Source organism: Pelodiscus sinensis, unplaced genomic scaffold (assembly GCF_049634645.1).
Source record: "Pelodiscus sinensis isolate JC-2024 unplaced genomic scaffold, ASM4963464v1 ctg36, whole genome shotgun sequence".
NCBI lineage: Eukaryota > Metazoa > Chordata > Testudines > Trionychidae > Pelodiscus > Pelodiscus sinensis.
Genome location: NW_027465931.1, coordinates 805,167 through 829,037, shown reverse-complemented (window position 1 = coordinate 829,037; position 23,871 = coordinate 805,167). Strand labels below are relative to the sequence as shown.

The 23,871-nt window shown below is 49.2% G+C and overlaps 3 long non-coding RNA genes across 3 annotated transcripts in view; all 3 read left to right on the top strand.

The window, feature by feature from the left end:
- Positions 1-1,909: 1,909 nt before the first annotated feature.
- Positions 1,910-2,474, top strand: LOC142825146 (uncharacterized). Its single transcript, XR_012899632.1, has 3 exons — positions 1,910-2,019; positions 2,133-2,228; positions 2,391-2,474. It is a non-coding gene; the product is annotated as an uncharacterized LOC142825146 (long non-coding RNA).
- Positions 2,475-3,066: 592 nt separating this feature from the next.
- Positions 3,067-23,871, top strand: part of LOC142825140 (uncharacterized) — a 238,094-nt gene continuing 217,289 nt past the window's right edge. The window contains exon 1 of the long non-coding RNA XR_012899628.1: positions 3,067-3,161. This is a non-coding gene — a long non-coding RNA (uncharacterized LOC142825140). The remainder of the gene's footprint in view (positions 3,162-23,871) is intronic.
- Positions 12,276-22,541, top strand: LOC142825118 (uncharacterized). Its single transcript, XR_012899623.1, has 3 exons — positions 12,276-12,522; positions 16,994-17,281; positions 22,487-22,541. It is a non-coding gene; the product is annotated as an uncharacterized LOC142825118 (long non-coding RNA).

Genomic DNA, 23,871 nt, shown 5'->3' with positions numbered 1-23,871 from the left:
CTCCGTCCCTCCGGGCGGGGATGCTGAATCCCACCAGCTCGGGGCGACTCGCCCACCGGCCAGGCCCACCCGGACCTGGCTCCAGGGGCGGCTGGGAAGGCGGGACCCAGCCCAGCGGGGCAGCCGGGTAGGGTGGCTCTGGGGCCTGCTCCTCTGTGGAGAGAAACACCTGCCCCGGGAGCCCAGCCCCCATTACCACCAGGCGGCATCGCCCTGCCCGGCCCCCGGGGACCTGCCAGTCTCCGGGAGCCCCCAGCCCATCGCTCCCCGCACCAGCCCCTGTAGCTGTGGGTCCAGGTCCGTCAGCAGCAGCGCCTGGGCCTCCAGCTGCAGCCGGGCCACCTCCTGCAGCCGCTCAGACCCAGGTGAGGGGCCGTGAACACGCTGGGCCCAGGGGCTCACCCAGTACCCGGGGGGGGGGGGCAGGGGCGGGGAGGGGCAGCCCCAGTGCAGCCAGGGCAATGGATGGGGGCGGGGGCTGCTGCTTGGCTCTCTTGTTCCTGGTGGGGGCTCTGCTGAGGGCGTTGGCAGATGTGAGGGTGGAAGGGGGATGGGTCCCTGCGAGGGGCGTGTGGGGCCCAACCTGCCCTGGGTCCCTGACATGGGGGCGCGTGACCCCTGCTGGCCACTGGAGTCACCCTGGTCCCTTCCCTCCTGCACAGAGTCCCCCTGCGCCTCACCGGAGCGCTGCCGGGAGCGGGTGGACTCCTGGGTGGAGGACGTGTCCATTTACGACATCGAAGAGCAGCTCCACACCCGGGACACGGTAGGAACCTTCTCCACACGGGGGGGACCCGAGTGTGTCCGGCCCCTTCCCAGCACGTCCCCCCCCCGGGAGGGGCTTGTCCCTGGGGATCCCCCTGAGGCTCCTTCTCCTGCATGACATGGGCCCCCCAAGCTGGGGTCTCTTGTCATGCACCAGCTGGGCCCCCACAAGCCTGGGGCAGCAGTTGCGGGGGGAGTGTGGGTGCTTGGACAACCAGCAGCTCCCACCTCCACTCCTGGGAGACCTGAGCCCTGCCGCTGCCCGGGGGCGGGGGGGGGGCAGGCCCCAGGCTCACAGACTCTCTCTGGGGTGCAGAGCCCAGCCACCCTCCAGCGGTTCCTCCTGGCCATCTCCACCGCCTGCCTCGCCGCCCTCCAAAGGGGCGAGGGCACCCTGGCGACGCGCTGCAGCAGGGACACCGTGGTGGCCAGGATTGTGGTGAGCGAGTCGCGGTGGCCGGGAGGAGGGGAGGGGATACGAGGGGTGGACAGGGGTCTGCCTGGGCAATGGGTGTGGGTGGGGGACCTGGAAATGGTGGGGGCAGGAGAGCTGGAGGGGGTGGGTGGGTGGGGTTGGTGGAGGAGGGAGGGACAGAGAAATGGGGCAGGTCTGGGGTGCTGGACAGGAAGGGGGATTCGGGACAGGGAGGGGTCTCCCCAGGCCATGGGGGGGGGGGGTGCTGGAAGCCAGCAGAGTGGGCTGCTGGGGATGCGCCTGGGGAGCAGGGATGAGGAGATTCAGAGGCTGGTCACCAGGGCAGTGAGGGGCAGGAGACGGCCTGGGGACAAGGACTGAGCTGGTCCCAGTTTGGGAGGGGGGTGCTGGGAGGGGCCCTGTGCCGGGCAGGGGGGCTACAGGGCAGCGGGAGGCAGTGGGGTTGGATCCTGCTGGGTGGGGGCGCTGGCCGCGTGAGCGTCTCTTGGGGGCCCCAGTCTCACACGCCCCTTTGTCTCCTTGGGTCTCCCAGGAGATCATGGAGGACTCGCCCCCCCCGCTGGTCTTGGCCAATTGCCTCAGCGCCGCCTGCAGCCTCAGGTACCGACCCCCCCCCCCCCCGCCGACTCCCCCCCAGAGCAGATCCCCTGACCAGGGAGTGGGAAAGTCTCCTGCTGCTGAATTAACAGTCTCTGCCCCTCTCTCCTGCCAGCACCCTGAAGCCTCCCCTGCCGGCCCAGCTCCTGAGCCCCCTGCTGAGGGCGGCCGTGGGACAGACAGTGTCTGGGGACTGGCAGCAGGAGCCCACCCACAATCAGGTACGTCCCCTCCCTCGCCCCTCCCCCCCAGCCAGGAGCAGGAGCAGCCTCTGGCGGCCTGGATCCCCCAACCCCACCCCCCCTCTGACCCAGGGCTCCCCCTTGCCTTGCAGGAGTTCAGCCGGGGCCTTGCTGACATCCTCGATGTCCTATTGGGCAATCTCCTCGCCGAGTCCCCAGACACCGCCCGGCTCCAGCTGATTCTGGAGGTGAGCCCCGTGGGGGGGACGGGGCCATTGGCCCTGCTTCCCCGGGGGGCCGAGAGAGGAGCAGTGTCAGTGGCTGGGGGGGGCACAGTCTGAGAGGAGCCCCAGGCTCTGCCCAGAACTGGCGCCTCCCTACGGGTCCTGACCTGCCTCTTTCCCCCCCAGCACCTGAGCCCGTGGCTGGAGTCCCGCCTGCCCCAGGAGCGAGCCAGGGCCCTTGGCAGCACCACGACCCTGCTGCGAGTCGCCACCACCCTCCCGGGGTTTGACGTAAGTGACCTCGGAGCCGGGGGGTCTGGGGCTGCAGGGCACGGGGCTGGGACCGTCCCCGGGGGGCAGAGGCAGGGTCGGGAATGGGCCGGGACTGATCCGCGTTCCCCTTTCCCTGGGGAGGGGCGACCCTGGGCCTTTCACGGAGCGGCCGTTTGCGTGGGACAGGATGCTGAGGGACCCCCCCTCTTCTCTCTCCCCTCAGAACTCAGCCGACTGGCCGAGGATGGGTCACCACGTGGCCCAGCTGGGCCTTTTCATTTCGGACCCTTCCGAGGACGTCAGCCGGCTGGCCCGGGAGGGGGTGCACCGCCTCTTCCAACTAGTCCTGCACCACAGGGGTAAGGAACCCAGCTGGGAAGTGGGCCCCAGGGACACCCTGAGGGTGCCGGCGGCGGGGGGAGGGGACCCAGCCCTTTTCCCCAGACTGGCCCAAGGGGGGATGCGTCCCTCTGTGTTCCCGTCCTTCTGCCCCCTGTGCCCCTCCATTTGCCCAGGGATGCCTGCAGGGGCCCGTGGGAGGGAAGGGCTCAGACCTGCCAGCAGAATGACCCTGTTGTGTCTCTTGCAGGCCTCAACATCCACCAGGCAGAGGACCTGTGGTGCAGGCACTGGTACAAGGAGAGGTGGGTCCTGGCTCACAGCAACACCGTCAGGGTGGGAGAGGTAAGGACGCGCTGCCAGGGCAGGGCAGGGCTCGGGGGTGGGGCTGGCTGGGGCCCTCGTGGGGTAGGACGCGGGGTGGAAGTGGGGAGTGAGTCGCTGATCGAATGGTCGATGCATTTTCCCTCGACTATTCGAGCCGTGGACAGGGCGGCGCTGCCCCTTTGTGACGCTGTCCCGGCGTTTCAAAGGGGCGGCGCTTCCTAGGGGCAGTGACGCACGGAGCCCGGATCTCCCGTAGGAGGGGAACCAGGGCGGGACGGGGGGCAACACTTTTTGATGGAGGCCGCTCCAAGATGTTGGCCAGTGGCCTAGGGCTGCTCTGTTGTGCGGAGGGGGGTGAGGTCTGGGAGGGCCTTGGGGGCAGGAGGAAGGTGTGACCCGGGGTAGGGGTTTGGGGTGCAGGGTGAGGAGAGCGTCTGGGTGCAGGGTCTGGAAGGGAGTTTGGGGGAGGAGGAAGCTGTTTTAGCCCCAGGAGTTGGGGCCGGGCTCTGGGCCGTCAGCTGAAACCTCCTGTGCTCTTGATTTCAGGTCTTTGGGCAGCTCTTCACACCAGAGCAGGAGAATGCCTTTCTGGATGCGGCTCTGCACGCTGCCCGCTCCCCCCTGCGGCGCCACAGCAAGGCCGGGCTGGTCCTGGCCCACGCCCTGCAGGGGCAGGCCCATCAGCTCCTGGGATACATGGTGAGCAGCAGGAGCAAATGCAGGAGAATGGGGCAGGGGCAGGGTCTCCTTCTCTTCCCCTCAGTGAGTCCCCCCCGCCCCTTTCCTCAGGCTGCCCCCACCCCATGTCCTACCTGCATGGTTGGGGGAGAAAACGTGTCCTAGGAGGCGGGAGGGGGCAGAGGTGTCAGGAGCCCTGGGGGGGTCAGGAGCTCCCCCTACGGGCTGCAGGCCTGACAGGCGTGACCAGAGAGCAGAACAAGTCTCAGCGCAGGGGGAGGGGGGTGGAAATCCCGGGGGGCCCAGTACCCCTGAGTCCTTGGGGGATGAACCGCTGACGGATTCTGCTTCCCTTGCAGCAGGAAGACAGCCAGTGAGGGAGCTGAGGAGCCAGCAGCTGCATCCCCCTCTCCCCAACCCTCCTAATTGTATAGAACTGGATTTAAACTCTGATTAAACAACATTTGAAAAAACATTTGTATCAGGCTTGGTCAATAATTTTTAATGGGGGGGGGGGCATTTTGATAACTGATCAAGGGCCACATTTCTACCGAGGGGTTTGGGGTCTGGGACGGGGTGGTTGGGTGCAGAAGGGAGTTTAGGGTAGGAGCCTGGGTGCAGGGAGGGGGTGGAAGTCTGCCCTGGCTGGGGGGCAGGGCTGGAGGAGAGTTAGTTAGTTTCTGTCTGGGAGCATGGAGGAAGCAGCCTCAGCTACAGGCTGGGGGGTTTAGAAGCCGAGACCCACTTCCCTATATCAAGGGGGGCTGAGGCATCCTAGACCTGCCCTGAGCCTGATGACATCTGTGCTGTGCTGTATCCTGAAGAAGCAATAAACCACCTCTATTCTACCGGCTGGTGGAGTCTGTTCATGCCATTACGGGGGTGCAGGAGGCGGGGGACCCCAACGCGCCGTCACAGGGTGTCAGAGAGGAGTCTGGCCTGGGGGAGGGGTGTCGGGGGGGTGCAGGGTCAGGGAGGGAGCTGTGACCTGGGGAAAGGGGGACGCAGGTTCAGGTGGTCGCCTGGGACGGGCAGTGGGGGAGGGGATGTGGGTGCCGGGGCAGGCTCTGGCTGGGGGGCGCTTACCTAGGCAGCTGCATATGGGGGAGCCCAACTGTCACCTGAGGGGACGGGGGAACTCAATTTTCAACTGTGGGGAATGGAGGAAACAATGTGGAGGGGAGGGAGCGAGATGGGGGGGTGAATTGTTCCCAGAGGGGAGATCTCCCTGGCTGGGGGGGGAAGGGACATTTCCAGCAAAGCCCCTCACATAAGAGGGGGACAAATGGGGAGGAGGGAGAGGATGGGGATGGGCAGAGGGCTGGGCAGGTAGAAATGTGGAGGGGAAGGAGAAGGGAAGGGGGAGGAGATGGAGGAGAACAGGGGATGGGAAAAGCGGAGGGTGGGGGTGAGGAGCAGGACAGAAGTAGGGCAGTGGTGAGGATGGCTGGGCGATGAGAGCCCAGTCAGGGCCCAGGGGAGCTGCCCTTTCTGTGCCCAGGTGTCTGGGGGTCTGCCCCACACGCACATAACCCTGCTCCTCAGAGACTCTTTACAGTTTTTTTTCCAGCTCCCACTTTTGGGGGCAGGGACGTGCTGTCAGGAAGGGGCGATACCTCAAGTCACATCAGAAACACAGAGACACCCCCCCACCACCACGTGACAGAGGCCAGGGCCAGCTTTAGGGAGCCCTACAGCAGAAACCTCTTCCCTCTCCCCTCAACCCAGCTTCAGAGGAGGTGACCTCCCCTCCCCCAGGAGGCTGCAGGGCACATCCCAGAGCAGCGGCTCTCAAGCTTTTTGGCCCCAAACCACCTGGCTCAACATAAACCTTTGCGTTCTAACCATTTTGAGTTGCACCCAGTGTTTCTGGGCAGGGCTATCAACAAAAGGATTAGTAAGAATGATGGAATATGGAGGAAATAAATAACACAAGGCAAGAGAAAAGTGACGACTTTACAATTGAGCGTGTAGCTCTCTATTTTACTGACATCTTTCTGGGCATGTTACCATGCATGCGATGCCACCTCAGTGCCATACAGCTGGTAAGTTCTCATTTCTTTTATCATATCAGCATTCATTGAGAACTGTTTTTAAACTATTTAACAATTAAACGAAAGGGCAGAATGTCTGTTATGGACCATTGCCGTAGGGAGAAAGGAAACCGGCCTTACTGCTACTTTAACTGCAGTAGTCGACAAGACATTTTCCAAGTACTTGTGATGCTCCTTTTACAATCTGGATAAAACCTCTTCCCGGACGTTTCAAGTCCAGCACAAGACACGATTCTCATGGGCACAGCGCCTTCGGCATCACGGCTCGTCACACGGCAAACAGCTGCTGCGGGTGGCTGACCGGCCTTCGCTAAGGAGCGAGCAACACGGACCGAGCTGTGTGACTGGCCAGTACTGGGCTACTGAAACCAACTGAGCTGCCAGTCAGCAGAACTCGGCGTGGCTCTTTTCAAACTGTGCCCGGCCACGTTTTAACTGGATTGACGTACCCCACTGTGCTCCTCTAGGTGTTATAAGCACCTCAGCTTCTGACATGGCCACGTGGCGCTGTTTGACAGGTACAATGTTTGACACTTTGTTCAGAGGAGATCACACACGTGTAGATATTTTAAATACAGACAAAATCTCTTCTGTTTAATTTGGTGCCCCAGGAAGCCTGGCTCCCAAGGCAACGTCTAATTCGCCTGTATGGTCGAGCTGGCCCTGCTAGCACAACACTTTGTACCCAGCCCAGCCCGGCTCTGTCGCTGTGGGGAACACGGGCTGCCGGGGGCTGCTCTGAGGTACGATGGTCACCGTGGGGTGTCAGCGCAGCACGGCCAGGGCCTGGCACGTGTGAGAAACAGATTGTGAACTTCCTTTCCCTTGCCGAGATGGCTCTTTGTGGTGTCCCTGTACCCACAGGGCGGTCACTTGTTTCCTTTCACCTCCCCCTCTTTCCTCTATTTTTTAATTAATTGCTGTTCAATAAATTGTGTTTGCCCTGAGCTCTATGTAACGAGCTGTGGTCGGGAAGCATCCGGAGCACAGAGACCACCCCAAGCTGGGGACTCCCTGCCCCTGTGCTAAGTGCCCAGGACAAGACTGGGGGGTCGCGCCTCCAGGGATCCTGGCCCAGCCTTGCTGGGGTTACGAGGGCCTTTCCCCCGCTTACACTGGGAGCAGGGTCAGCCACAGCCCTTGCTGTCCACACAGAGAGTGAAAAGCACCGGAGCCACCTCCCCGGAGCCCGGCTCCTGTGGAAACAAACAAGCGTCTCTGCTCGGGCGACTCCAGCAGGACGGGGAGCCGGGCTGACTCCGCTCACCCCCATCCAGGGACAGGCGGGTTTGAGTCCTTGTGTGGGGGTCGTACCCGCAAAGTTTGCCTTCCAATTGCCGCCCAGGAAAACCAGGGCCTCCCGGCCACCACTGGCCATCCTCCCCCCGTGTCCTTTCAATGCCAATCCCCCGCCCTCAGCTACGATGGCTGCCACCATTGTCCCCCTCCCCTCATGGAAATGGTGCCCACTGGGGGGAGGGGAATATGGGGGGAGAGCGGGGATAAAGGGAGCAGGTGCTGAGGGGGGAAGGGAAGAGGGGACAATGGAAACTCCCCCCACCTGGCTGGGGGGCACCAGCGTTCCCCGTTCATGAGTGTGTCAGTGTGTATCTGCCCCATGGCCATGGGGGGTGTCGCCTGCCCCTTGTTCCCCCCCTCCCCACCGGACAGAGTTGCCCCAGCTCAGCTGGAGTTTTGGAGGGAAAACAAATCCCCACACCCCATCCGCTGACCCTGACTCAGTGAGGGGGGAACCGTTCCCATCCCCCCTCTCGCCACCCCCTTCCAACAATGTCTGTGGCCCCCGCTGGACCTTCCTCCATCTCCCCCCAAACCTCCGCCCTGCTGCCCCTTCCCATGTCCCCTCAAATCTTCGTCCTTTCTGCCCCATCCTGTCTGCTCTCAAACCCCTTCCCCCATCTCTCAGCACTGTCCTCGGCTCATCTCCCTCCCAACCCTTATTGCCCTGCAGCTCCCGTCCCATTTCTCTCAACCCCCTCTTCTGCCCTACGGCGACCTCTGCTGGCAACACTCAGGAGTCCTGCCTGCCAGGCCCTCGACTCTAACCACTAGTCCCCACTCGCCTCCCAGAGCCAGGATCAGAATCAAACCTTCCTGGCCCCCAGCTTTCTCCTGCTCTCTAGCCAGCGGCAGCACAAACACAGCCCGTGTCCCATCCCTTGCTAGGGACCTGGCCACTCACCCACTTGCCACTTGGGGGCAGGGTATCTGTGGGGCATGAGTAAGTCCCTGGGTCTCTCCTCATTGGTAACCTACTGGGGGCACAGGATCGAATTTATCTTGTTTCCGTTTCCTTTTGAACTTGGTTGATTTAATTCACACACAGAGAAAACACGCTTAGCTCCAGGCATTAAGCCATCATCACCACTGAACTATGGCATAAGAGGCAGCAAACCCAGGTGCCCCCCATTGCGTCCTCTCCATGCATGGAACCAGGGCCCATGTCACATGTCGGCAGGTTTGCAGGCTAGGAGGGGAGGCTGCAGAATCAAACTTTCCAGCAACTGGAAATGACACAGTGACTGTCCCCCAAATGCCCTTAACTCTGCCCCCTCAGTCACGTGGCTTGTGATGCCATCCTTTGGATCATTTGTAAAAAAAGGGGTGTGTGTAATCTGCAGGAAATAGTCGTCGATTAAAGATGGAAGATGAGACTGCAGCTTCCTAGATCTCGCTCAGATGCACATTAGCCCAGGACACAGAGTACTTTGATGGTGACCAGTTTCCCCCTCCCCAAAACAAACAGGCCAGCTGCGAGCTACGTGACACTTGGCTGCAGGGTTTCCTGATTTGTGCAGGGACCTTTGCTGCTAACTGTGACCGCACTAGATTTCACCTGAAGATCAGAGACAAGGTGTGACGGACGCAGGAAGTGACAAGACATCGACATCTTCCTGTAGCTGCAGCTAGCATCTGAGCTCCTTATATGGGACTGGGTAGAACTGGGCACTTCCCACTGACTCTAGTTTAAAAACTCCTGAGATGGGGTGGACATTCCATAGGCCTCCTGGAAAAGTTTGTGTGTTAAGGAGCAACTTTAAAGAAAAAGAGACCAGATTTCTCTAGCAAATGGAAGAAACACAGAATGTACCATCAAGTCCGTACAGTACGTGTACATACTGCCCTATAGCTACACATGCTACGAGGGGGAGGGTGGCTGGAGGCAGGAGATGGCTGGACAAAGTCTCTTCATGGTCTATTTTAGTGTTCCTCTCACCATATCCTGTGGCTGGGTCTCTGAGCGGGGTTAATGTGAGGTCAAAGACAGGGTTCTACATCAGTTCTACAAAACCACTGTACAGCTCAGATCTGTTTATAGGCACTACATCTGTATGGGGCCTTTACAGGCTGCAGCAGGCCGGCGCTGCCCATTCCACAGTGATGGGCACCCAAAAAGACAGGCCTTTCTGGGTGCAGCTACTCATGCTTGCTAAAGGAGTCACACCATAGCCAGGCCCAGATTGGGCTCTGACCAGTTTACTGCTAGTTGCACGAGCGAAAGGAGCCAACCTGCTGGCTCTGCTGAAGCAATCAAGCATGTTCCTTTCTGCCTGGTCTGCACAGACTGAGCTCTGCTCATTTAGCTAAGACCTGATGAACTCTGTGGCCAGGTGGTGACCTCAGAAAAGGCCTGGCTTCCAGTCCTGGTAGCTAAATTGACTGAGCCTGACTCAGTGGACAAACCCTCGTAATGCTTGTGAAAATGCAGGCTGACACCTGCAGGGGAACCTTTTAACCTGCCTGGTCACTCAATCACGGATTTAAAAGTAGCCATTCGTTGACAAAGGAATTTCACTAACCAATTACAGAGACACTCTGCAGAACTTGGAATTCATCTACAGATCTGACACTGGTACCTTAGTCTTGAACAACAACATTATCTGATTGGCGCATTAGAAAGCCAATTTCTCCCACCTTTAACATCTGTATTTTCATATGAAGTGAGTATTAAGGATGTTAAATATTGACTAATTGACTAATCGAATAGTGAATGCGTTTTGCATTGACTATTCAATTACTTGGTAGGGCACTTCTGCCTTTGAAGTGTAGCAACAGTCCTAGGGCTGATGCTACACTTGAAAGGTGAAAGTGCCGCATGTAACCTGCAGTCAGCGGTGGAGACTACCCTGCCGACCCCAGGCTCCGTGCAGCGCTCCCGCTTTGAACCACCGAAGGGATCAGCTGGGGAGTCCTGGGCTCCACACAGCAGTGCCACTTTGAAATGCTGCAAGGAGCCTGACTCCAGGCTCCCTGTGGAGTTTCAAAGTGTCAGCACTGTATGGAGCCTGGGGTCAGTGGAGGAGTCCCCAGCTGATCCTGGGCTCCACACGGCACTTTCACCTTTGAAGGGCTATTGCTAAGCTTCAAAGGCAGAGTGGGTCCGTGGACCACTTTGAGAAACACTGCTCTATTGTATACCCAATAAAACTGGGTATGTATTTTTGAGGTTCAGGATTTCCCCCTCCCATTCTGTTCATGAGGAATCAAAACTCTGATTATCACAGGCTCCAGACAACTTTTCTGAAGCTGATGAGCTAGTCCTGCTTTCTCATACAGAAGCCTAGAAGTGAAGAAATACATTTCTGCTGCTACCCTAAAAGGGTTCATTAGCTATATACATTCTCATCTGGGTAGTTGATATTTGGGATACATAGTTTTCATCTCGTCACCAGTATTACATATTGGACAAAACTGTCAAAGCACCAAAGTGACTCTTTTACCCAGCAACTCGTTAGAAAAATGAATTTCCATCCCATGGAAAATGGCATTATTTTGACATTTTCTTCCATCCCCAATCAAGCCAATGGGTCAAAATACCAACATTTTTCAACAATGACAAGTTTTAAAAAAAGACTTGAGGAAATGAAAGTAAATTCAGACTTGAGGAAATGAAAAAAAAAATGATTTTTTAAATCCAAATGAAATTGTTACCAAAAACACAAATTATATAAGCATGAATGGGAGTCTATTTATACATTTTATGAGCAGAAGTCCAATAAACTAGATATGCCAAATGGATCCCTGTTATAGCCAATATTTAAATGGGATTTAAGAAAGAGAACCCCTTTTACTGAATGCAGGGAACATTAGCTTATTGATTCTAACTGTGTGTTCTCTTCTCTGAATGCCTACTTTTACTTCTTGGACAATATTTCTTGGATCAGAATATGTAGTTACTATGAATCAATCCGCTATTTCATTACTTCACCAAGAATGTCCCCTTCATATGCTCAACCCTTCTCTGAACCCCTCTCTCCGTTTCTGCCCTCAGTCAGGGCAGACCCATCTGCAGACTTCACCTCCCACTCTGAGCTCGGAGGGATGTAAAGAGGCATCTTACTCGTTCTGACTGGTCCACTATGCCTTGATGGGTATCAGACATCATCTGCTGCCATCTACCTCTTGGCTGGGACTTTTCTTCCCATCAGTCTCAAGTGATTTCAACTCTTAGCAAGCAGGACAGAAGAAACACATTTAACCTAAAAAGATTCCTAAAGATGCCTATTTAGCTCTTCTCTTTGAACAGTGGGGGAGAACACATCTAACCCATGCAGGCTGGAGAAAACATAAATATGATTTAGATTAGAATAACCTTCCCTCACCCCTTTTTTCCCATACGCTATGTCTACACTGCAGGGGGGGGGCTGTTTGGAAAAAGGTACGCAAATTGCGAATCACAATTTGTGTACCTTTTTCTGATTCTTTTTTCGGAAGAGACTTTTCCAACATTTGGCCTGTTTACATTGGGCGAAATGCGGGAAAAACCTCCTCTTTCAGAAGAGCCCTTATTCCTCATAAAATGAGGAATACAGGGCTTCCCAGTGCATGTGCCCGCTTTTTTGGAAATTGGTCCAAAAAAAGCGGATGCTTTCCCTGGATGTGGCAGAATTTTTTCAGGGTATCCCAGAAAATCTCTGTAGTGTAGCAATAGCCATAGAGCTCTGAAAGTCAGGTCCCTGCTTAGCAAGGTTCTTTTTGATAATTATGAGCCCTTCCCTTTGGAACAAATTTAGCAAGATCCTGCTTTTCTGTATTCCCACAAAATTACAAACATTGGTAACCATATTTTAGCTCTCCCTGCATTTAATAAAACAATAGCTGGGGTAGAGTGACAAATTAAGTTAATTACAATAAACAAAGTAACACTCAAATCTGCAAACTATCTAACAAATCTAAGCAAAGCAGGAGCAAACTGTATTTACACACCAACACACTCAGACTACGGAAAGATTTCTGTTAAAGTATTTTCGGAAAAGCACGTCTAGATTGGCAGGACGCTTTTCCGCAAAAGCACTTTTTGCGGAAAAGCGCCCATGGCCAATCTAGATGCGCTTTTCCACAAAAAAGGGAGAATGTAGTTTCATACAGACAGCGGCAACACAGTCCACAGGAGATAACAAACCGACCTGCCTATTGTCACAGCCCTGAGAAGCAAAAGGAGATGCAGAGGTGAATGCAGCAGCTTCCTGTACCTGCTACCAGAAGCAACTCAGTTGGGAGGGGCTGTGTCTGATCTTCTGTGAATCCCAGTGGGCAAGAGGAAACCCAGAACAGATTCTGGTCTCCTTGTTGCCTCTCCTCACCAAATCTCCTGATGATCCCACTGCTGCTTCTCTGGCTTTGCTGTGAGTAGTGTGGATATTCCACCTTTTATTTTTAGTTGAGACTGAGAACAAAATATTTGAGCCTGGTCCCCTTAACTAAAAGGCAACATTTTAATAACTGGTCTAAAATTGAATTTAAGGGTAAGGTTTGCCAAGTCACCTAGGGGATTTCAACACACAATTCTCATTCACCTTAACTGGAATTGAGAGTCCAGATCCTTTAGGGCACACTTAAAATCTCAGCCTTAATTTTATACACATACTGAGACACACATATAAAGGTTAAGATTCTACCATTGCAAATTCAGTGTAACTCCACTTGACTTACTTTTGATTTGAACTGTGCAAATCTGGGGCAGAATCAGACCGTAAGGAAATATCACTTGTTTAATCAAGATATCTCTGTTTAAGATCCACCACTATAGAATGGAACTTATTTTGGAAGATTAATAACCTATAAATTGAAGATATAATCATTTAATGTTTTGTAAATGCCAGAATTTCTTTTCCATTGGGACACCTACAATATGCAAACATGAATAAAGAGCGTGAAATCTTCTTGAATAATCCAAAATGGAATTCAAAAGAAGTCATAGGGTACGTCTAACCTGCAACTCTATTTCAAAATAACTAGTGTTATTCTGAAATAACTTAGTCCGCATCTACACAGCAGGCTGTTTTTTTAAAATAGTATCTAAATACTGTAAAGTTGGAAGACTTCTTACTCCAACTCCTGTAATCCTCATTGTACAAGTTTGGGTAGCTTATCTGAGGTAAGCTCTGCAGTGTAGGAATACCCACAGTGATTAGAGGTGGCTGGATTCCACATATATTTATTTGTCATCTAAGAAACAAGGAGTCCAATTCTTATAATAAATAATCTGATCAGTTTTATTTGGCAAGTAAGAAAAAACACCATGCCAAATATTTATTTAAATCATTGGAAATAATTGTTGTTCCTACACTGTATTTATTATTTTAAGCACCATTCTTTTCCTTTTACATGCTTTCAGTGGTCTAGTTGGCAAGCATCATGACTTTAGTTGCTAAGTTTAAAGAGAGAGCAGAATGGGAATTTTTCATGGTAGTGAAAGTTCCAGTAGTTGAGAATATGTTCTGACTTCATTTAAAAACAGCCTCACATTTTAAAAATCTTCCTCTGTTCACATACTCAGAATTTCCTTAAAACAATCTCCTTTTCAAATTCAAATCTCTTCTTAGTCACAATCTAGAAGGATTTTTTTTTTATTTTCAATTGTTTGCCTTAAATCTCTTTAATCATCTATGTGACAGCAGAAAAACAGGCATGTCTTTCCAAGCAATAAAACAAAATACGACTGATTAATTTTCACATGGACAATTAATATATAATGGAATTTTAGAAGCAGCAATTTTCCAGGTAACTTGGCCTTTGTCTGATATGAAACAATTTCAGAATGGCTCAATTTTTTTCAAAGCAGACAACATGGAAGAAGTGAGCTAGGTCAATTGCGTAGCTTATTTCAAAACAGCTTATTTCGAAATGGGGAGCATCTACACAGCACTTATTCTGAAATAGAGCACCCTTCCTCTGGCTTTCCTTATTCCTATTACAATGAGGGTTACAGGAGTCAGAGTAAGAAGTCCTCCAGCTTGCAGTATTTCGACATTATTTTGAAATAACTGCCGGCTATGTAGATTGGACTAAGTTATTTCGAAAAAGCATTGCTGTGCAGACGCCCCTCTAGAGTTTAATAGGCAATGCATTGTCTAGAATATTGCAAGGAGCTCCCAGGGAGTTAAATTTTTGCACTAGTGTAAAGTCAGTTAAATTGGGACTGAGATCTTAGTTTAACCTAGGCTTGAAGAGAATTGGTTCCCCTTTATATAATGTTATTATATCTCTGCATTTACCTGCTAGTATGTGATATTACTCAACATCATGTGTCATATGATGAAAATGTTAAAGGGGCAGAATGCATTTCCTTTCTTTTTTTGTATTTGAAATATCCAGGTGTCATTTTGCTCAACCACTCTATCATGTCTGCATTACAGTGACTTTCTTTTTTTTTTTTTCATTTGTGGACCCCTAAAATAATTCAAATGCAGCTGCAGATCCCTTTGGAAATGTTAGGATTTGTCCATAATATTACACAGCTTTTACTGTCACAGCTGTGTCAGTACAGTTGTGTTGATAAAAGTTGAGTAATGCAAACGCTGCTGTTTGTGAGCCCTTTTCCTGACAAAATCATTCCACCACCTATGAGAAAGATTTGTATTGTCGACAGGAGAGCGCTCCTGTGGAAAATGACCCATTTGCCACTGAAAAATTTGTCTTTCGAATGAACGGGGTGTTAAGCCTCCTTGAATGACAAATGTTTTGTTGTTTAATTGGCAACATAGACAAAGCCTTAGATTTAATCTGCAAACCCACAAGGGACCCTGGATCATAGGCTATAAACCACCATTGTATTTCATTTCCTTTATATCTCATAAGAGAAAATAATATGCAGCTAAAGGTATTATTTATCTCTGGTCAGAATGTGCCCTGACCCATTCCAGCAACAGGTGAGTCTGGATTTACCCAATAGCAGGATAGAACAAAGCTTGAGCCTGTGCCCAAAACTAAAATTGTGTGTTTATTTTAAAGGGATTCATTTCACAAATCAAGAAATCTGCAGCTCTCCGGGTGAGTATTTGCTCCACATTCCTAGAACAGAAATAAAATAACACTGCAGAAAAAGCCTGCAATTTCTGAAAGACTAGCAATGAATTCCGGGGACAGAAACTGTGAGGAGCTGGGTGGGGTTATGTAGACTGGGTTAAAAATATTAATTGTTTATTAGATGAAGGTCTCTATATTGAGGGAAATTAATTTATTTACCAAATTCCACAGGAACATCTAGAAAAACACTGTGCAAAATACTTTGCAGATAATTAATTTAATAGCAATGGTGTAATTGACCAAACAGTACAGTGATTGAAAGCTGATCAGCAGTATTAGTTTGTGAATTGCTCTTAATGAACATATGCTCTTGAGTATAAACAACCAAAAAAGGATGTAGTAAAACTAAAAGGTAAACCCTGGGCTATGCAGGAATAAAAATAATAATAATGAAAAAGATGAATCACTGGAATTTTTTCCCTAAACCAAGGCCTCAGGCTTCTTTTCCGGATCCAAGTCCAGCCTGTTTTCCACACCTGCTCTGAACCCCTTGGATGGCTCTGGCAACCCATATAGGGAACTGGGATATAGCAGACTTTTTCATAAGAGCCTTTCAACCCCATTTGGAAATAGGGGATAATGCACCGGGTCAGCAAACCCAAACTATTGCAAGCTTCTGCTGTCACAGGGGCCCGGATATGTTATTTTGCTTGTCTTAGATGGTGCCTATATAAAAATTTCCTCCCCAAACTTCCCATGATGCAAGGATAGATTAGTGTCATTTGGAAAATTAGGGAGAAAGAACCTGGCTTGTAAGGAGTATGGAACACTGTCCATAGTCTGTCTAACCAGGAATTTATAATTCTGGGCTGTCTCTGACTTTATGAATTGGTGTGACTAGAGCATAATTAAAATCAAGGCACCCAGTTTTAGTGGCCGCTGATAAATTGGAACTATTTGTTACAGTTGGATAAGTAACTCTGAGGGTGCATCTACACAGCTGGGCTTTTAACTCAAAATAAGCTACGCAAACTGAGCTACATCAATGGCGCAGCTTATTTCAAAATTGGGAGCATCTACACAGCACTTATTTCAAAATAGAGCTCTCCTCATCCGACTCCTTATACAATGAGGCTACGTCTAGACTGCCCTGATTTTCCGCAAATGATTTTAACGGAAAAGTTTTCCGTTAAAAGCATTTGCGGAAAAGAGCATCTAGATTGGCATGGACGCTTTTCCTGAAAAGCACTTTTAGCAGAAAAGCGTCCGTGCCAATCTAGACGCGCTTTTGCACAAAAAAGCCCCGATCGCCATTTTCGCGATCGAGGCTTTTTTGTGCAAAACAAATCTGAGCTGTCTACACTGGCCCTTTTGCGCAAAAGGACTTTTACTGAACCGGAGCAGCATAGTATTTCCGCAAGAAGCACTGATTTCTTACATGAGATTGTCAGTGTTCTTGTGGAAATTCAAGTGGCCAGTGTAGACAGCTGGCAAGTTTTTCTGCAAAAACAGCTGATTTTGCGGGAAAAACTTGCCAGTCTAGACACAGCCTGAAGGTTACAAGAGTTGGAGTAAACACTCCTCTAGCTTGACAGTATTTCAACATGATTTTGAAATAACTGGTTGTGTAGAGACAGAGACAGAGGCAACAGACTGACCCCCCACTTCCTTTCCTTCTATGGGCTCTTTGGGGCAACATTTCCATTGGGATTTTGTAAAGGCCCCAAAATCAGGCAGGTGACCTTATATATTGGGCCAAAATCTCTGCTAATGTCCTTAGAGCACTGGCAGGTTCCATCATTAAGGAAATAGACCCTTTGTCTTTAGCCGAATGTTTTTATTACTCAGGTAACCTCTCTGCTCCTCAGCTACTTCTAGACAAGACATCCTCTGAGGAAGGAGTCAGCTTGGTCCTGAAGTGCAAAGTACCTGCCCTCTCTCCTTTTTCACGCGTTATTTTCTGCAAAGATGGGAAGGATCTTGGAAGCTGGCCAATGCAGGAAACCAAATTTGCCTACAGCTATCGAGTGAGTGTGAACAACACAGGGAGATTTACCTGTCTGTATCAGCACAAGGATGATCAGAATCAGGAAAAGAATTCACTTCTAAGTGACTCCCAGAACCTAGATGTGACAGGTAAGACACTAAACTTGCCTTAATTATACAAATATTCTCCAATATTAGAGAAATCCAAATGGGCTACGTCAGAATGACCAATCGTTCTTCTAACCCTGTACACTGTCTTCCGACAGTGGCCAATGCTAGGAACTTCAGAGGGAATAATCCATCCCCTGTAATCCAGTCCCAGCTTCTGATGGGTGGAGGTTTAAGGACACCCAGAGCATGAAGTTGCATCCCTAAGCATCTTGGCTAACAGCCATTGATGGGCTTGACTTTCATGAACTTCTTTTTTGAATCCTATTACTACTTTGAACATCACAACATCCCCTGGCAAGGAGTTCCACAGGTTGACTGTGGAGAAGAAGTATTCCTTACGTTTGCTTTAAACCTTCCACCTACTGATTTCATTGGGTGCCCACTAATTCATGTGTTATGTGAAGGAATAAATAAAATTCCTCTCTTTACCTACTGGTGCCGATTTGATAAAATGGACAAGAAGTGAGAACAAAGGGGCCCAAACAAATCTCCTGTAAAGTGGGTTGAGAATATCTCCATCCCTCGCTACCCCTACCCAGCTGGTTTTTCTGTTTGTGGAGACAAGTCTCACAGGGATAGAAAGTCTAACAGATGTAATTGGGCATAAACTTCCATGGGTAAAAAAGGTTGGAGTAGAAATTATAGGCAAGGAGATATTATATATTACATTATATATTACTGGAAGTTTGACTGAGCATTGCATTTTTCTTCATTTAAATTATTGTTCTGGGGTGGATCTGGGAAGTGGGGGGTTCAGTATGCAGGCTGCCCCAGGGGAAGACAATAACCCCAGCCCCTCACACTGCAGCAGCTTGGGTGGGGAAGAGAGGGAGAGGTAAGAAGTGCCTACCCATAGTCGCTGCTGCAACAGTGAGCACACAACCAGGAAAACAGTGCATGTTCCCCGGTTGCGGGACAGACCGACAAACAGACAAACAGACACACAGACAGAGAAATATATATTAGATAGCTGTCCCTTTCTCCACCCTTGTCCCCTGGCTCATTCCGCAGCATAACTCCCTCCTGCTAGACCTTTCCCTTTCCATTTTATGAGAAACAAGCGAATTCCAGGCTTATCCCCTTGTCCTGAGATAATCAAACCCTGACCTAGCTTTAAGAAGAGAAAGCAGCATACCGAATGTGGTGGTCCTAGCTGTTACGGTTTAGGAGAGGTTCTTGAACACATAGACTCACTGATGGACGGAAGAATAGACAGACAGACACACCTTTCTCAATTACATAGTAAGAAATTATATTATATTATATTATATTATTTCTTTAAGGTAGAGGTGGGGAATCTCAGGCCTAGGGGCTGAATGCGGACCCCTGGCTTGCCTGGATCTGGCCCCTAAGGCTAAGGGGGCTCCCCCATCCCGAGTACTAGAAAGCTCATGCCTGCTGTGGAACTGGAGCACACAATGTCTACTAGCCTGGACCCCATTAGGTTCTGGCTTGTGAGGGGATTGTGGGGAATGTCTTTCTCCTCCATTAGGGGCCACGTCAGTACGGGGCTGGTTTTTCTTTTTTTGCTTCTCACTTGTGTGCAGCCCCAACTGATTTTTCCATGGGTCAGTGGCCCTTGACCCAAAAAAGGTTCCCCACCCCTGATGTAAGGTATCACAGGCCTCTTCATTGTTTATGGAGTGAGATGAGTCAGGGCACTGGTTTCTTTGGGGAGACCCCTGCCAGGGGGTTCAGGAATGTGTGTTTTGGAGCGTGCTTGCATACAGCTGAGCATGCTGCCCTGACTATCGCAGTCTAAAACTGCCTAGTTCTCTCTACAGACCCCTCCCTATGGAGTCAATAGGAATATCTACTGCAACAGGTCCAGAGAGCCAGATTCGATCCCTGGGGACCCATTCAGGGGCACAAATCTGCCTTCCTCAAGGCCTAATGTGAGACCCCAACACCACCACATCATGCCTGAGGAGATGGTGAAAATCTAATGGAACAGGCAATGCTCCATTCCTGGGTGGATCTTAGTTCTCCTCTCTGGCCACTTCGCTTCTGCCTAACCAAAGTGACTGGATCATCCACCATGAATTAGCCCCACAATATTTAACTTAATTAGTGAACCACAGAAACTGAATAATGGCCTGAATGGAGTCAAATAGGACTCAGCCTTACTCTCCAGAGTCCTGGGACTTTCCATGATGTAACATAGGGGTGGGGAACAATAGGCCCAGAGGCCAGACGTGGTCCCCAACTTGCCTGGATCCAGCTCCCATCCCTCGCTGCTCCTACCCAGCTGATTTTTCTGTGGGTCCGTACTGAGACCAATCCTATTCAGTCTGGAGTGGCTTAGTATGACCTACGAGAAGAGGCTGAGGGACTTGGGTCTATTTAGTCTGCAGAAGAGAAGAGTGAGGGGGGATTTGATAGCAGCCTTCAACTTTCTGAAGGGAGGTTCCAAAGAGGCTGGAGAAAAGCTGTTCACAGTAGTGACAGATGGCAGAACAAAGAGCAATGGTCTCAAGTTGTGGTGGGAGAGGTCCAGGTTGGAAGTTAGGAAAAACTATTTCACCAGGAGAGTGGTGAAGCACTGGAATGGGTTCCCTAGGGAAGTAGTGGAGTCTCCATCCCTAGAGGTGTTTAAGCCTCAGCTTGATAAAGCCCTGGCTGGGTTGATTTAGTTGGGATTGGTCCTGTCTTGGGCAAGGGACTGGACTTGATGACCTTCTGAGGTCTCTTCCAGCTCTATGGTTCTATGATTCTATGAGTCAGTGAACCTATTTATAAATGATCTGGAGAAAGGGGTAAACAGTGACGTGCTCAAAATAGCTAAGAACAAAGCAGACTGTGAAGAGTTTCAAACAGATCTCACCAAACTACGTGACTGGGCAACAAAATGGCAAATGAAATGTAATGTTGATAAATGTAAAGTAATGCACATCGGAAAAAATAATCCCAACTAAACATACAATATGATGTGGGAGGGATAGCTCAGTGGTTTGAGCTTTGGCTTGCTAAACCCAGCTTGTGAGGTCAATCCTTGTGGAGGCTGTTTAGGGAATTGGGGCAAAAATTTGTCAGAGCTGCTACTTGATCCTGCTTTGAAGGCAGGGGACTTGACTTGATGACCTTTCAAAGTCCCTTCCAGGTCTAGGAGATAGGCAATCTCCGTTAACTTAATTTAAATGTAGCTACAACTACTGAAGAGAGAGATCTTTGTGTCATTGTGGATAGTTTTCTGAAAACATCCACTCAGTGTGCAGTGGCAGCCAAAAAGCAAACAAAATGTTGGGAATCATTAAAAAAGGGATAGAGAATATAACAGAGAATATGTTATTGCCTCTGTATAAATTCATGGTGTGCCCACATCTTTTATACTGCTTACAGATGAGGTCACCTATAACATATATTGGCATTGGAAAAGGTTCAGAAAAAGGCAACAAAAACAATTGGGGATTTGGAACAGGTACCGTATGAAGAGAAATTAAAAAGACTTGGACTTTTCATGTTAGAAAAGAGGAGACTAAGGGGAGGTATGATAGAGGTCTATAAAATCCTGACTGGTGTGGAAAAAGTGAATAAGGAAAAGTTATTGTTCCCATAACATAAGAACTAGATGTCACCAAATGAAATTAATAGGCAGCAGGTTTAAAACGGGGTGAAGTAAAAGCAGCTGGCTTAACATGGGATCAAATCAAGAGTATCACTAAGGATCACAAGAGATGGAAAATGATTGTGGAGGCCCTATGCTCCATTAGGATCCCAAAGGACTGATAGATAGATAGATAGATAGATAGATAGATAGATAGATAGATAGATAGATAGATAGATAGATAGATAGATAGATAGATAGATAGATAGATAGATAGATAGATAGATAGATAGGTTTAAAACAAACAAAAGGAAGTTATTCTTCACACAGCACAGGGTCTGCCTATGGAATTCCTTGCCAGAAGAGGCTGAGAAGACCAGGACTTTAACAGGGTCCAGGAAAGAGATTAATTAATGGAGGTTAGGTCCATCGATGGCTATTTGCCAGGGTGGGTAGGAGTGGTGTCCCTAGCCTCTGTCAAAGGCTGGGAACAGGTGATGGGAGAGCGATTGCTTGAAGAATCCCTATTCAGTTCACTCCCTCTGGGGCATCTGACATTGGCCACTGTTGGACAACAGGATACTGGACTAGATGGACCTTTGGTCTGACCCAGTATTGCCGTTCTTATATTCTTATGTTCTTATGTGTCAGCGACCACCAGCCCAAAAAAGGTTCCCCACTCCTGTTGTAATGGATGAGAAGCCTATACTTTCAGGAGACTAGGTCCCCAAATAACCACTGCTAAAAGACAATTGTGCCATTTAAGAATGGTAATTCAAAGCCTGGCAGAAAAGAGAGCCACTAGAAATGCTACACTTTGGTTTTGTGAAAAATGAAATTTTCCACAAGAAATTGTTGGTTTTGAATTATCTGTTTTTTCTCTCGTCCTCAATAAAATAGAAATGGAAATGTCAAATTGGTCCATTTTGTTCTGAACACTACACTGAACTGTTTTCACATTGACATTCCCAGTTTGAGACTTCTCAGAAAGTTCTGTTTTGTGGACATGTTTGATATTTTGTTTCTTTATTGAAATTTAGAATGGAGGTGATTTTTTGAACTGTCAAAATTTACCATGAAAAAAATTGTCTTTTCAACAGCTGCAGTGGAAACCACTTAAATTATCAGACTGCACTTACTGAACTGGGTGTTTTTACTCCTTTCATGATATCGGTGGCAAGCGATGACCATTTAATTTTAAGTCTTTTTGTAGTTTTAGAGTACGTCTACACTGCACGGCTATTTCGAAATAAGCTATTCCAGAATAGTGATTCTGAAGTAGCTTATTTTGAAATAGCACATCTATAGTGCAGGGAAGCTTCAAAATTAGTTCAAAGCAGGCTTCCCTAATGTAGACGCGCTATCTCGATTTAGAGCCCCTGGAGGCACTGGGGAGGAATAACTTAGAATGGCCCTGGGGAGGGGCTATTTCGAAATAGCAGCCGTGGGGAGTTTACACACCCCTTATTTCAAAATAGCTATTTCGGAATAGACATTATTCCTTGTAGAATGAGGTTTACAGATTTCAGAATAAACGGTCTGTTATTTCAAAATTATTTTGAAATAACAAAATGGCTGTGTAGATGCTTCCAGATGAATGCAGTAATTTATGTGTAACCTGAACTGCATCCACTCCACAGATACAACACCCACGTCCAACAGAAATGTAACTGAAGTTCAGCCACTTCCCAACGGTAAATGAATTTAATTATGCTTGTAGGTGGCTTGCGTACCACATATAAAGCTGTTTTTTTAAGTTATGGGTAATGCTAGCCTGGGATGGGGTCAAACGGATCCTGAACCCAGAGTCAACAACTTCAATCCACCAGCTTGTTGGAGAACTGGAGAAAGTGTTGAAAGTAGGGAGAAGATGTGAAATTCACCTCTTTGATGCAGTCTGGTACAAGGCTTTGAGAGCTAAAATGCATACACCCTATGCTGACCCAGGTATGAATTTCTTTCATTGTGTCTATTGAATTATATTGCTCTAGCATTGCTTGGTTACACTGAAATGCTATTTCGGGAAATAGCTATTCCACGTCTTCACAGCAAACCCATTATTTCAAGCTCGCTATTCCAATGTCTCTGTAAACCTCATTCTATGAGGAAAAAGGAATGTTTCAGAATAACACTTTATTTCAAAATTTGGCACTGTGTAAATAGTACCAAATGATGAAATCAGCTATTTTGAAATAGCATCACAATAAGATACACAATTTGCGTAGCTGAAATTGCGTATCTTATTTCAAGTTATGGTGCAGTGTAGACACACCCACAATGTACTGAGAGAAAGCATGAAGAATGAATAGGCCTGTAGCAATTATTCTGAGCTTTCCTTTGTGGCTGGCTGCCAGTGCCCAAAAGCAGCCAATCACATTGTGGCAGCCAGGCTCCCATTTGAATTTTGGCTGGAAGGAGATGAGTAGAGTTGATGCTTCCTCCTAAAATGTGGGCCAGCCATATCCCACAAAATCTGTACAGCTTCCCACCCATAAGACACACGCAGTTCTCCCACCAGCTAACGCATCCAGCTAAGCTCAGGGTTGATGCATAAGTTAAACACAAAAATGATAGCAAAACAGAAATTCTGTTCTGTGGGACACATTCTGACAGTCTGGTGAGTCTACATTTGTTTTTGAAAAATGCTGAAATAGCAAAGAAAATGATTTTTTTTTTAAATTTAGAAATGTGAAAAATTGAACATTTTGACACTTTCTCTCAAGATAAAACATGTTGATATTCCTGAATCAAAACATTTCATTTCAGTTTTTCTGCACTGGTCTATGTGTCTGCTTCGGTTGTCACACAGCATCATGGGAGTTCCCAGAGCTCAGAGCATCATGGGAGATGTAGTGTTTCCAGGGGCCCAGGACTACTAAAGAAAATGGAGGCATGACACAACCAATATCCCATGAGGCACCACAATAACTTGGGCAGACTAACCCCGCACTGATTTTCCCAAATCTTAAAGAATCAACAAAATCTACGTTTTCACATGAAAAAATCTCAGTTTGCTGGAGATCGT